Source organism: Cebus imitator, unplaced genomic scaffold (genome assembly GCF_001604975.1).
Source record: "Cebus imitator isolate Cc_AM_T3 unplaced genomic scaffold, Cebus_imitator-1.0 Scaffold28, whole genome shotgun sequence".
In the NCBI taxonomy this organism is placed as follows: Eukaryota; Metazoa; Chordata; class Mammalia; order Primates; family Cebidae; genus Cebus; species Cebus imitator.
Window position 1 is genome coordinate 10298231 of NW_016107343.1, and position 14021 is coordinate 10312251.

At 44.8% G+C, this 14021-nt stretch overlaps 2 long non-coding RNA genes and 1 other non-coding gene across 3 annotated transcripts in view; 1 reads left to right on the plus strand and 2 right to left on the minus strand.

Annotated features, from left to right (window-relative positions):
- LOC119470350 overlaps positions 1-8888 on the minus strand; it is an 18335-nt gene extending 9447 nt beyond the window's left edge. Inside the window, exons 1-2 of the long non-coding RNA XR_005199244.1 lie at positions 8877-8888; positions 6413-6420 (exon numbers count right to left, since the gene is read on the minus strand). This is a non-coding gene — a long non-coding RNA (uncharacterized LOC119470350). The remainder of the gene's footprint in view (positions 1-6412; positions 6421-8876) is intronic.
- LOC119470349 overlaps positions 6483-14021 on the plus strand; it is a 9578-nt gene continuing 2039 nt past the window's right edge. The window contains exons 1-2 of the long non-coding RNA XR_005199243.1: positions 6483-6494; positions 7538-7547. This is a non-coding gene — a long non-coding RNA (uncharacterized LOC119470349). The remainder of the gene's footprint in view (positions 6495-7537; positions 7548-14021) is intronic.
- LOC108300502 lies at positions 8973-9163 on the minus strand. Its single transcript, XR_001823461.2, has one exon. It is a non-coding gene; the product is annotated as a U2 spliceosomal RNA (small nuclear RNA).

Sequence of the window (14021 nt, forward strand, 5' to 3'; positions counted from 1 at the left end):
TCCCAGCTACTCAGGAGGCTGAGGCAGGAGAATTGCCTGAACCCAGGAGACGGAGGTTTAGTAAAACAAAAAACCCCCCACAAAAAAAAAAAAAAAAAAAAAAAAAGGAAACTCCGTCTCAAAAAAAAAAAAAAAAAGAAAAAGAAAAACATCTGCAACACTTTCAAGGCTGGCAGATAACACAGACACTGGTTACAGAGAGAGGGGTTATTTCTCAGTCCTTGGGCCCCACTGTGGTTGGGCTGGTGGGTCAGCATCTTGCCTGATTACAGACTTTAATTTTGTGCTATTGTATCTCCCCTCCCCCGTTTTCTAACAAAGGATAGGCAAGTGAGAGAGATGGTCTCCTCTCTCAACATATATGTACAAGAATACTAATTAAAGCATCTTTTGTAATTAAAAAAAGACTGGAAATTGTTATATTAACTGTGATACAACCATCTAATGAAATGTTTTACAGCTCTTAGGCCGGGTGCAGTGGCTTATGCCTGTAATCCCAATACACTGGGAGGCCGAAGCTAGCAGATCATTCAAGGTGAGGAGTTCAAGACCAACCTGACCAACATGGTGAAACCCCGTCTCTACCAAAAATACAAAAATTAGAGGGCCATAGTGGCACATACCTGTAGTCCCACTCACTACTTGAGAGCTTAAGGCAGGAGAATGGTCTGAACTCAGGAGGCAGAGGTTGCAGTGAGCTGAGACTACACTCCAACCTGTAAGCAAAAAGGGAAGGGAAGGGGAGGGGGAGCAGGAGGGGAGGGGAGGGGAGGGGAAGAAGGGAAGGGAAGAAGGGAAGGGAAGCAGGGAAGAAGGGCAGGGCAGGGCAGGGCAGGAGGGAGGGAGAGAGGGGGAAGGGAAGGAGGGAGGGAGAGAGAGGGGAAGGGAAGGGAAAAGAAGGGGAGGGGAGGGGAGGGGAGGGGAGGGAGACTATATTGCTCCTTGAAAGAATAAGGTGGTATTATAAGTATGGCCACGGAAAGATTTTAAAGCTGTAATTTAAAGGAAAAAAAATACAGATTGTGCAAGATGGTACCATTTATGTAAAATGGGCGGCTACACGTATGTGCTTAACTATATGCATTAGAAATAGCTACACAATGGACATCTGAGGTTCCTTAGCTTGCAGTATCACTCCATCTGTCCTTACCTTCACATGGCATCCTCCATGTATGTTTGCCCAAATCTCTAAGGAGGATATTCTTCATATTGGACTGGAGCCTAAATAAAATTAAAAAAAAAAAAGAAGAAGAAAGAAAGAAATAGCTACACAAGGAATGAAAAAAGAACCAGTTATTGCGATTGACTTTAAGAAGAGGTGGGGTGGTCCAAGAGTCAGGGATAAAACATTCACCTGTCTTTTTACTATGTGCATTTACTGTTTGATAGAGAGAAGGAGAAAGAGAGAAGAGATGCTTCCTACGGTCTGGAGTGGTTTCGGGAAGTCCCCTGGAGCCGGTGAATTTAAACTGTGTTTAGAAGAATGGGAAAATCAGAGGAAGCATAAACAAATTTGAGTTATGCAGCCTGCGACCCAGGCATCAGCTAGCCAAGTATCAGGTAATTTCAAAACACAGACAAGGGGCCCCCAGTTCCAGGAAAAACCCTGCACACATGCCCGGCTGAGCCTCCTGGGTTCTGAGAGAGCAAGAGACCGGCCCTGCTGCTGCTGGATAGGCAGGTGGGACTGCAGAGAGGTTACTACTCAGGGGACACAGAGCAAAAAGGAACAGAGCTTCCTTCTCCTGAATGTCCTTACTAACAGGCATTCATTCATTCAATCACTCATTAGTTTACTTCTTTCCATTCATTTCAATAAATATTGCGCGTCTACTTTGTCCAAGGGTCTGGAAAAGCAGTTGTAAGGAGGAAAACAGGTCAATGTAGCTCATAGTCTAAGTGGAAAGACCAATATTGAGCCAACAATTTTACAGTGTGTTGCGAAAAGGGTGCTGTGGGAATAGATAATCGCTGTAATAGGTTTTAACTCTTAGTCCACATAGTCAAGGGTACAAGAAATGCTGACCTGCCGTCCTTTATCAAACCAGCACTTTGGGAGGCCGAGGCGGGTGGATCACCTGAGGTCAGGAGTTGGAGATCAGCTTGGCCAACATGCTGAAACCCGTCTCTAGTTCCTGCCTGGGGGAGGAACTCCAGTCCCTGCTCTGGGAAGCCCCTCCAGGCCTTCTGCTTCCCTGACTCGGAACGGGTCCCTGGTCTAACAGGTACGAGGCTGGTCTCCCCGCCAGCTGTTGACGAACTAAAGGCCCAGCTTGGCCTCGGCTCCTCTAGCGATGAGGCCCTGGGACCTTTCCTTTCTCCAGGAAAACGTGGACCCCTCTCCGCCACAGGTATCTTCTACAGCCCCCTCTGCCCCTCGTCCCCACCCCGCCAGGTGTCTTTCGGTTGTGTTTTCGCTGTGTTGATACAAACCAGGCAGTCGCCCTCAGCAGAGCCCCGGCTCCCCAAGCGGAAGCGGGCCCCGGGGGCGGAGTCAACCGCGGAGGCCACGCCCCGGGAAAGGGCGGGGCATGCAAATTTGAAATGAAAGCCCGGGAAGGCCGGAACAATCCCGAGTGTAAGATTCCCCTTTTCAAACGTGGAGAATAAGAAATCAGCGCGAGTGTGTAATGGCATCCATAGCGGTGTGAAGAGACCCTGGGAAAGAGGCGGGAGCGAGGCTGGAGCTCTCACCGCTCCTTGAATGTGGAAAAGAATGGGACGGTGACTGTGGGGACAATAATGACAGCATCGCTTCGCCGCCTTTTGGCTGAGGTTAAGCATGAAGTGTCTTTTTATTTGCTTGGTACCTGATATATGCTCTATCCCCAAGAATTATATGAAATGCACCTATGGAGTTGAAAGACTGAGTAGGAGTTTGCCCTATCCAATCCGTGCGGTATTTACAAAAACGGTGGATCCCCTCGCGGAGTACAATCTGTAAAGTGTGAGTGCAAAGTATTGTGGAGTAGCTGTCCGACTTATTTTTTGAAGGTGATGTAATGGTTTGGTCTGCTGGTGGCATACAGTAGATTTCCCAATACTTCGATTTTCACTGTAACTATAGCTATGTGCCAACAGAGCATGTTCAATGTTTTTAGATTTTCTTGGATCTCAACTGGGTAATGAATGATTGTAGTTACTTAAAGGAATGGGGTGCACCAGTTGCCCAGCCGGGACCTGAACGTCTTCCTCTTTTTTTATTTTTATTGCATTTTCTTCCTTTTTAAATTTTTATTGCATTTTCTTTCTCTTTTTTTTTATTCTTATTGCATTTTAGGTTTTGGGGTGCATGTGAATAACATGCACGATTGTTGCATAGGTACACACATGGCAGTGTGGTTTGCTGCCTTCCTCCCCATCACCTATATCTGGCATTTCTCTGCATGCTATCTCTCCCCAACTCCCTAACCCCCTGCTGTCCCTCCCCTATTTCCCCCTACAGACCCCAGTGTGTGATGCTCCCTTCCCTGTGTCCATGTGTTCTCATTGTTCAACGCCCCCTATGAGTGAGAACATGTGGTGTTTGATTTTCTGTTCTTGTGTCAGTTTGCTGAGAATGATGGTTTCCAGGTCCATTCATGTCCCTACAAATGACACGAACTCATCGTTTTTGATGGCTGCATATTTCGTGGTGTATATGTACCACATTTTCCCTTTCCAGTCTATCATCGATGGGCAATTGGGTTGATTCTAGGTCTCTGCTATTGTAAACAGTGCTGCAATGAACATTCGTGTGTCCTCTTTTTTTTAATGTAAATTCTGGGATACATGTGTGGAACATGCAAGTTTGTTGCATGGGTGTGCATGTGTTATGGTGCTTTGCTGCACCTATCAACCAGTCATCTAGGTTGGAAGCCCCACATGCATTGGGTATTTGTCCTAATGCTCTCTCTCCCCTTGCCCTCCAACCCGCGTCTGGACCCAGTGTGTTATGTTCCCCTCCCTGTGTCCATGTTCTCATTATTCAACTCATATTGTGGGTAAGAACCCGCGGTTTTTGGTTTTCTGTTCCTGTGCGCTTTGCTGGGAATGATGGTTTCCAGCTTCATCCATGTTCCTGAAAAAGACATGAACTCATTCTTTTTTATGGCTGCATAGTCATTCCATGGCATATACGTGCCACATTTTCTTTGTCCAGCCTATCATTGATGGGCATTCAAATTGGTTCAAAGTCTTTGCTATTCTAAATCGTGCTGCAATAAACATACGTGTCCATGTGTAAAAGAAAAATAAAGTTCACATTTTGAAGCATTTTAGATTTCAGATTAGGCATAATAAACTTGCACTGATACATGCTACAAGGTGGATGAATGTTGGAAACATTATGCCAAGTGAAAGAAGCCAGACATTAAGGATACATATTACATAATTCAATCTATATGAAATGTCTAGAAGAGGCAAATCTATAGAAACAGAAGGTAAATTAGTGTTTCCCAGGGGCTGGGTGTGGGAAAGAGAAGAATGGAGAGTGATTACTGATGTGTATGGGATTTCTTTTGGAATAATGAACATGTTCTAGAATTTAATAGTGTTAATGGTTGCACAATTCTGTGTTCACATGGAATGAAAAACTACCAAACCGTATACTTTAAAAGCATGAATTTTGGCCAGGTGTGGTGGCTCACAGTTGTAATGCCAGCACTTTGAGAAGCTGGGTGGGAGGACTGCTTGAGATCAGGAGTTCAAGCCCAGCCTGGCACCATGGAGAGACCTCATCTCTATCAAAAATGAAAATAAATTAGCTGGGTGAGGGGGCTTACACCTGTAGTCCCAGGTACTTGGGAGGTGAGGTGGGAGAATAGCTTGAGCCCAGGAGGTCAACACTACAGTGAGCCACACTCATGCCGGTGCACTCCAGCCTGGTAAACAGAGTGAGCCTGTCTTTAAAAACAATAATAATAAAAGAATGAATTTTATAATATATGAATTACAACTCAAAAAATGGATGAGAAAGAAATCGGGTCAAATCTAACTCTGAATTCCCACCTCACTAGGCTGGTGGGCATTCAATGGAGTGCAATGGGGCGATTTCTGCTCCCTGCAACCTCTTCCTCCTGGATTCAAGCAATTCTCCTGCCTCAGCCTCCCAGGTAGCTGGGATTACAGGTACCCGCCACCACCATGTCTTGAGTTATGATTATATCACTGCAATACAGCTTGGGAAACACAGGGAGTGTATTTGTTTTCACATTGTTGATAAAGACATACCCCAGACTGGGAAGAAATAAAGGTTTAATTGGACTTACAGTTCCACAAGGCTGGGCAGGCCTCAGAATCATAGCAGAGGGTGAAAGGCACTTCTTATATAGGGGCAGCAAGAGAAACGGAAGAAGAAGCAAAAGTGGAAACCCCTGATAAACCCGTCAGATATCTGAAACTTATTCATTATTTGTCATGAGAATAGCACAGGAAAGACCGGTCCCCATGATTCAATTACCTCCCCCTGGGTCCCTCCCACAACATGTGGGAATTCTGGAAGATCAACTGAAGTTGAGATTTGAATGGGGACATAGCCAAACCACATCAGTGAGATTCTGTCTATATTTTTAATTAAAAAAAATTATATATATGAGCTCAGAAACGAATACCCCCAAAATATGGTAAAATATGCTGAATTTAAGAAGCCTCAAGGTCTCTTTGACCTTCCCCTCTCCGCTGTCTCTCTCAAAGAAGCTGAAGTTCCTTTTATCTGCTTAAGATTCAGACCCATCAAAGAGAATAACTTTTTTTTTATTTTCCTCCCTGTTATTGCATCATCTATTCCTGAAAGGGAGGCCAGGATGTGACCACACCTGAGCAGACCTTTTCACGAGTACAGTGACTATTATGGCAGGAATATAATGACAGTGTAATGACCCCAAGAATTATTTACATTCCAAAGAAAACTATTTACAAGTTAATCTTTGTTCCTCATCCAATCATTCTCCCTACCAATCATTTTTTATTGCCCTCGTTTTCCCTCCTGTAACCTGTTTTACTAGAATCCAGGTCCCCATTCTTTCTGTTATCTCAAAATGGTATATGAGTTTCTGTAACTCATTGGAAAGTTAAGTCTTCATCCTGAAGGCTCCTGTGTATACAGGTTAAATAAATTTGTATGCCTTTTCTCTTATTATTTGACCTGTCTCATGCCAGTGATTTATCAGTCAACCTTTAGGGGGCCAATGGCCGTGGTCTCCACAAATACAGAACTCTCTTACTTCTCTAATTAGGCTACGATGACCACAGTGCTCCTACAGTATTAGTCACCATGTACTTTGCTTAATATTGCCATGGAGGTTGACTGCACTGACTCCTTGAATATACCCACCAAACTGGTACCTTTATCTTATCAATGTGATGAGCCTGAAATCCATAACATATGGTGAATTTTTGTTTTATAAGAATGGTATTCTATGACCAAATAGACTTTTTTTTCTGAGATGAAGCCTTTTTTTTTTTTTCCCCCCCCCCAGGATGGAGTCTCACCCTCTCACCCAGACTGGAGTTCAGTGGTGCAATCTTGGCTCACTGCTACCTCCACCTCCCAGGTTCAAGCAATTCTTCTGCCTCAGCCTCCGTAGTAGCTGGGAATACCAGCCGCACCACCACACCCAGCTAATCTTTGTGTGTGTGTGTGTGTGTGTGTGTGTGTGTGTGTGTGTGTGTGTGTCTTTTAGTAGAGATAGGGCTTCACCATGTTGGCCAGGCTGGTCTCGAACTCCTGACCTCAGCTGATCTGCCCGCCTCAGCCTCCCAAAGTGCTGGGATTACAGGCGTGAGCCACTGCACTGGTCAAGATAACCTATAAAGTAAGACAAACCAGCCCTGAGGGGACCCCGATCCCAGATTGGCTTGTCAAGTTGGAATTCTTGGCCCAGGCTGGGAACTTGCTGGAACACAGCAGACTGCTTTGGGGGCTGATGCTTTCACACACAGCTCACATGGGAGGAGCAGGGGATCCAGATTATAGCCAGACCACAGCAATCCCTTAGGTGGCACTGGCTATGGATCAGACACTATTCTCAACGCTGCGCACACATGCAGGTGACCAGCAGAGGTCAATAGAGTTAAGCAGGATGGAGTGGGAACATATCCCTTACAGGCAGTGAAACATCTGGAATGGAAGGTGCAAGATCCAACATCGGCAAGCAGGTGGGGGTGAGTCTCAGCCTTTGCTGAGATTGTGGCTCCGTGGGCTGCACTGGTTCATTCCTTCATATGAAGGTGGATGGCTCTTTCCAGAGTTTTCGTCTGACAGAAAAGGCAGAGGGAAGTTTCCAGTATTATGCAGTGTTTCCTCTCGCGAAGGCCCCTGTGTGGTTTACCTATGTCTATACAACTCTAGCGTTTCTCCTTCTCTGTGTACAGTCCACACAGATGGGAGGTCAAAACGTAGGACACTTCTCTCCTCCAGGAAAGCCAATGTGTTCCATTGTCTGCAGAATCATTTCAAATTTTTTAAGACTAAATTCGGGCTCCCCCATGAGCTCTCCATACCCACCGGCCTCAGCTCCTCCTGCCTCTGCGTCCTTCTGCACACCACAGGCTGCAGCACGTGCACTGTGGTCATGGGTGTGCCTTGCAGTTTCACAACCCAGGCTTCCCATCCTGCCACTCCCTCAGGTCACGGCCATTATTCCAAAAGAAATCCCATACACGTCAGTGATCACTCTCCGTTCTCTTCCCCAACCCTAGCCGCCAGCAAACACTAATTTACCTTCTGTTTCTACAGATTTGCCTATTCTAGACATTTCATATAAATTGAATTATGTAATATGTAACTTTTAGTGTCTGGCTTCTTTCACTTGGCACAATGTTTCCAAATTTCACCCACCTTGTCCATGTATCAATGAGAGTTTATTACGCCTATTCTGAAATCTAAAATGCTTCAAAATCTGATTTTTTTTTACACGTAGACACCTATGTTTATTGAGGTACTATTTAGAATAGCAAAGACTTTGAACCAATTCGAATGCCCATCAATGATAGGCTGGACAAAGAAAATGTGGCACATATAACACCATGGAATGACCATGCAGCCTAAAAAAGAATGAGTTCGTTTTCTGCAGGAACATGGATGAAACTGGAAGCCATCATTCCCAGCAAAGCGGCACAGGAACAGAAAACCAAACACTGCATATTCTCACCCACAGTGTGAATTGAACAATGAGAACACGTGGACACAGGAAGGGGAACATCACACACCGAGGCCAGACGGGAAGTGGGGGGCAAAGGAAGAGAGCGCGCGCATTAGGACGAATACCCACTGCTTGCAGAGCCTGGAAGCTACATGACTGGTTGATAGGTGCAGCAAACTACCATGGCACATGCAGACCCATGCAACAAACCTGCAGATTCCTCACATATATCCCACATAAAAACAAAAAAAAAAAAAAAAAAAGGCAAAACATCCAAGTCCACGGTGGCTAAGTAGTACACCGCATTCCTCTAAAAATACACCATCACTCTACGACCAAGCTGAAATTAAGTACTTCCAAACGGCCAAAACTTACAATAACCATCAAAAAACAAAAAGCTTTGTAGTACTTTCGAAAAAATAAAAGAACTGATCAGGCCGGGCGCGGTGGCTCAAGCCTGTAATCCCAGCACTGTGGGAGGCCGAGGCGGGTGGATCACAAGGTCAAGTAATCGAGGCCATCCTGGTCAACACGGTGAAACCCCGTCTCTACTAAAAATACAAAAAATTAGCTGGGCATGGTGACGCGTGCCTGTAATCCCAGCTACTCAGGAGGCTGAGGCAGGAGAATTGCCTGAACCCGGAAGGAGGAGGTTGCGGTGAGCCGAGATGGCGCCATTGCACTCCAACCTGAGTACCAAGAGCGAAACCCCGTCTCTAAACAAAACAAAACAAAACAACAACAAAAAAAAACAAAAACTGATCAGAGAGAACTGATCTGTCTGACGGTACGAACAAGCTACGCCACAGTAAAGTTAACTCTAACTTTGTAAACCAATTGTATCCCCCGAGGGGGTGCACCGTTCCTGGAAGTACTGCAATACCAGGTCGATGCGTGGAGTGGATGGAGCAAGCTCCTATTCCATTTCCTAACTCCAAAAATGCATTTAATACATTGTCCTCGGATAGAGGACGTATCAGATATTAAACTGATAAGAACAGATACTACACTTGATCTTAGCCAAAAGGCCGAGAAGCGATGCTGTCGCAATCGCCCCCGCAGTCACCGTCCCACTCTCATCCACATTCAAGTCGCGGTGAGAGCTCCAGCCTTTCTCTTTGCCTCATTCCCCTCATTACCTTGGTCTCTTCCACACCACTATTGATGCCATTACACACTCGGCCTGATTTCTTATTCTCCACGTTTAAAAAAGGAAATTTTACACCCGAGATTGTTCTGTCGTTCCCGGGCTTGCATTTCAAATTTGCATGCCCCGCCCTTTATCAGATGGCGTGGCCTCCGCTGTTGACTCCGCCCCTGAGGCCGCCTCCGCGCGTGCGGCCGGGGCTTCCTTGTTTGTATCAACTGAGCGAAAAGATAAAACCGAAATAGATTGGGGGCGAGGGCGAGAGGGGTCTGTAGAAGGGGTCTGTAGAAGGCGGACAGTGGTCCACGTTTTCCTGGAGAAAGACAAGGTCCCAGGGCATCATCACTAGAGGAGCCCAGGCTGCGCTGGGCCTTTGGTTCGTCCACAGCTGGCCGGGAGACCAGCCTCGTACCTGCTGGATCAGGGACCCGTTCGGAGTCGGGGAAGCGGAAGGCCTGGAGAGGCTTCCCAGAGCAGGGACTGGAGTTCCTCTGGCTGACAGCAGACACCTGGCAGAGGGAGGCGGCGCGTGGATGGCGAGGGCCCAGCAAGGATCCTCCCCAGCCCCTGTGCCTGCGACTCCTGTGGCTTCTGTGCACAGACCGTGGCCTGTGCTGTGCAGGGAAAGTTGCCTGTCTCTTGGGACGTGGATTCCTTCCACCTCCTCCTCTCATGGTTACTTCTGACTCGACTCAGGTTGTCAGGACGCCGCTTGGGTGTCACCCCTCGAGGAAGCAGTCCCTTAATGAAGGGCCCTCGGCACCCGCCCCATATGTGACCAGCAGCCCTCCTATGTATTTCATCGCACCCTGTTACTTATATCAGCTACTCCACTCACCACCCTTCTGGGCAATCCTTTATCTCCCCCCCTGAAATCCTATCACTGGGGGCTGGGACCCTCATCAGTACTTACCCGTTTCCCCGCGCTAGTCTGGTGCCTGGCATGTGGAAGGCACTCAGTAAACGTTTCAAAATCTGAAACTTTTTGAATGCTGAAATGGCGCTCAAAATAAAATAAAATAAAAATAAAAATGACGCTCAAAGGAGATGCTCATTGGAGCATTTTGGGATCTGGGATTTTGGGATTAGAGATGCTCAACCACGAGGAAAATGCAAATGTCCCAAAGCTTGAAAAAATCTGAAATCTTAAAGTAAAATAATCAAATAATAAATGCAAATCAAATAATTTAAAATCAAATAAAAATGCACATAGCAAAAAGACATAGGTGAGTCTTTTATCCCTGACTCTTGGACCACCCCACCACTTCTTAAAGTCAATTACAATAACTCGTTCTGTTTTCATTCCTTCCATAGATATTTCTTATGAACATAGATAAACACATATATGTAGTCCCCCTTTTACATAAACAGTACCATTTAGCACAGTCTGTATTTTTTTTCCTTGAAATTACAGCTTTAAAAATATTTCCATGGTCATACTTATAGTACCGTCTTATTCTCCCAAAGAGCTATATAGTCTTTTCCTTTCTCCCTTCCTTCCTTTCCCCTTCCCTTCTCCTTCCTTCCTTCCTTCCATCCTTTTCTCCTTCCTTCCTTCCATCCTTTCCTCCTTCCTTCCTTCCTACCTTCCTCTCTGCTTCTTTGAGTTTGATTGTTTTACGTTCCTTATATAAGTGACAACAAGTGGTATTTTTTTTTCTGTGCCTGGCTCACTTCACATAGCATAAGGTTCTCTAACTCTATCCATGTTGTCACAAATAACAGATTTCCCTTCTATTAAAGTCCAGATAGCATTCCATTGTGTATACCTCCAAATGTTCTTTATCCATTTATCTATCGATGGGACAGTTAGTTTGAACCCATCAATTGGCTAATGTGAATATGTAAACGAACAGGTTTTCTTTTCATTTTTGTTTCTCTTTGTGTGTCTGTGGGTTTTTGTTTGTTTGTTTGTTTCACAGAGTCTCTCTCTTATCCAGGCGGGAGCACAGTGGTGAAATCTCAGCTCACTGCAACCGCCACCTCTCGGCTTCAAGCCATTCTCCCACCTCAGCCTCCCAAGTAGCTGGGACTACAGGCGTATGCCACTGTGCTGGGATAATTTTTGTATTTTTTGTAGAGTGTGAGTTTTTCAATGTTGCCCAGGCTGGTCTCAAACACCTGGGCTCAAGCAATCCGCCTGCCTGGGCCTCCTGAAGTGTTTGGATTACAAACATGAGCCACCGTACCCAGCAATACAATGGCTATGGGAGTGCAGACAAATCGATTTCAAATCTTTTGGGTAAATACTCAGAAGTGAGATTGCTGGATCATTTGGTAACTCTTAAGTTTTTGGAGGAATCTGCATATAACTTAATGGCTATCCTAATTTACATTCTCACCCATCTACTGCTCTTTAAATGGGAAGCTTTGATGCAATTTTAAATATTTTCCATTGTCTTTTAAATTCTTTTAAGCCACTTATACCTTGTGCCATTTTCATTAGTATTTGGCTATTATCTTGTACATAGTTAAAATGCATCATACAAGCTAGGCACAGTGACTCATGCCTGTAATTCCAGCACTGTCACACTTGATGGGTTCTTTCTGCCCAGAAAAATCAACGCCCTGAGGACAGCAGGTATCGCAGCAAAGATAAAGTTTCATAACTGCAGGGCTAGCCACACCAAAGGATAGGAGGTATTTCCCAAATATGCCTCCCCAAGATTTTGGAGGCTAGAGTTTTTCAGGGTACTCCGCTAAGCAGGGAGCTCAGGCACTGAAACAATTGATTGTCTAGAGATGAAATCACAAGGGTATCTAAAGGGTCTTTGTGTAATTGCCTCAGTTCCCGGGACGGGGTCTCAGAATCAGCAGCATCTCTTGGTCTGCTAAATCTGAAAAATATCTCAAAGACCAGTTCTTTATTTCACAATAGTGATATTATCTATAGGAATAGTTGGAGAAGTTAAAAATCTCATGACACCCCAGTTATGTGACTCCGGAGCAGCAAACAACTTATGAGAAACAATGCTAAGAAATGATAGGTCATTGTTTAACTGTACCTATTCTTTACCAAAGTTCAAGCCCCTGCCATAATTCTTTCTGATTGATTGATTGATTGAGTCTCACTCTGTTGCCCAGGCTGGAGTGCAGTGGCGAAATCTTGGCTCACTGCAACCTCTGCCTTCCCCTCCCAGGTTCAAGCAGTTTTCCACCACACCTAGCTAATTTTTGTATTTTTAGCAGCGACGGGGTTTTGCTATGTTGGCCAGGCTGGTCTTAAACTCCTGACCTCAGGTGATCCGCCCACCTCAGCCTCCCAAAGTGGTGGGATTAAAGGTGTGAGCCATGGCACCCAGCCTACAGCTCAACTTTAAAACAAAGATGACAGTAGCCCCTTCCTAGCTTGGAGACTGAAACTACTATCGTAAAACTAAAAATCAGCCACAGGGTTAGAATCTTGGCTTAAGAGTCATAGTCAGAGTTCACAAAACTTGTAACATCCTCAATTGCTCTTGCAGATAATATCACTGTACTAATTACAGTAATTATAGATAATACCACTATTATAGATAATATCACACGTCTAAAAATAGACTTTTAAAATAAGAATAGTTCCATTATATGGAAACAACAACTTTTTTTTTTTTTAATTTAAAATACTTCTTTCAAAAATGAAAAAGATGGGGTTTCACCATGATAGTCAGGCTGGTCTTGAACTCCTGACCTCAGGTGATCCACCCACCTCGGCCTCCCAAAGTGCTAGGATTACAGGCCTGAGCCACGGCGCCCGGCCAACATATTTTTTTCTACTAGACAACATGTTTTCTTTCCTCTGAGTAAAAATCATCTTTTCCTACTTGCCAGCTAAAAGTTTAGTCTGCCACAGTTTCATGGACAGTAGCAGAGATGTAAGACTCCTTACTCAGAAACAAAAGATTTTGTTACAGTAATTGCAATAGTCAGACTATTAGCATTTTCTGTGATAATTTCCTGAGCTCTAGTTTATGCAGGCCAGGGCAAAAGAGGGCCAGGTGACACTTGAGCCTGCAGTGATCTGCACTGTAGGTTGAGAGGCCTGAGCTCAGGAAATCTGAATATTTTATACTAGACTTTAAACATGCCTGCCCTTTGCCACTAACTCTATCTGTTAAGTCTGTTTGCTGTAATACATCCTTGAAAAGATAGTCTAGAACAAAGGCAGAAAAACACAAGACATGCAGAAACAGGAAAGCCCCTGGAGAATTATTTCCCAACACAGCTTAGAGAAAACTTTAAATACTACTTGGGACCAGGTTAGGTGGCTCATGCCTGTAATCTCAGCACTTTGGGAGGCCGAGGTGAGTGGATCATCTGAGATCAGGAATTCAAGACCAGGCTGGCCAACATGGCAAAAACCCATCTCTACCAAAAATACAAAAAAATTAGTCGGGCATGGAAGTGCACACCTAATGGTGTGCTACTCGGGAGGCTGAGGCAGGAGAGTTGCTTGAACCTGGGAGTGGAGGTTGCAGTGAGCCAAGATCACGTCACTACATTCCAGGCTGGGCAACAAAGCGAGACTCCTTCTCAAAAAAAAAAAAAATGCTACTTGCAATATAATGAAGATTTTATGAATTGGAAAATCTACCCTATTCTTGGATAATACCAATAAATACAGTGGAAAGTCCAATTACTCCTAATCTATAAATTTAATACTAATCTAATTAAAATACCAATAGGTGGAGCAACAGAAACACTCCTTCATTGCTGGTAGGATTAGAGAACAGTGTACTTTGAGATTCTACTCATAAAAAAAAGAAAAAAAA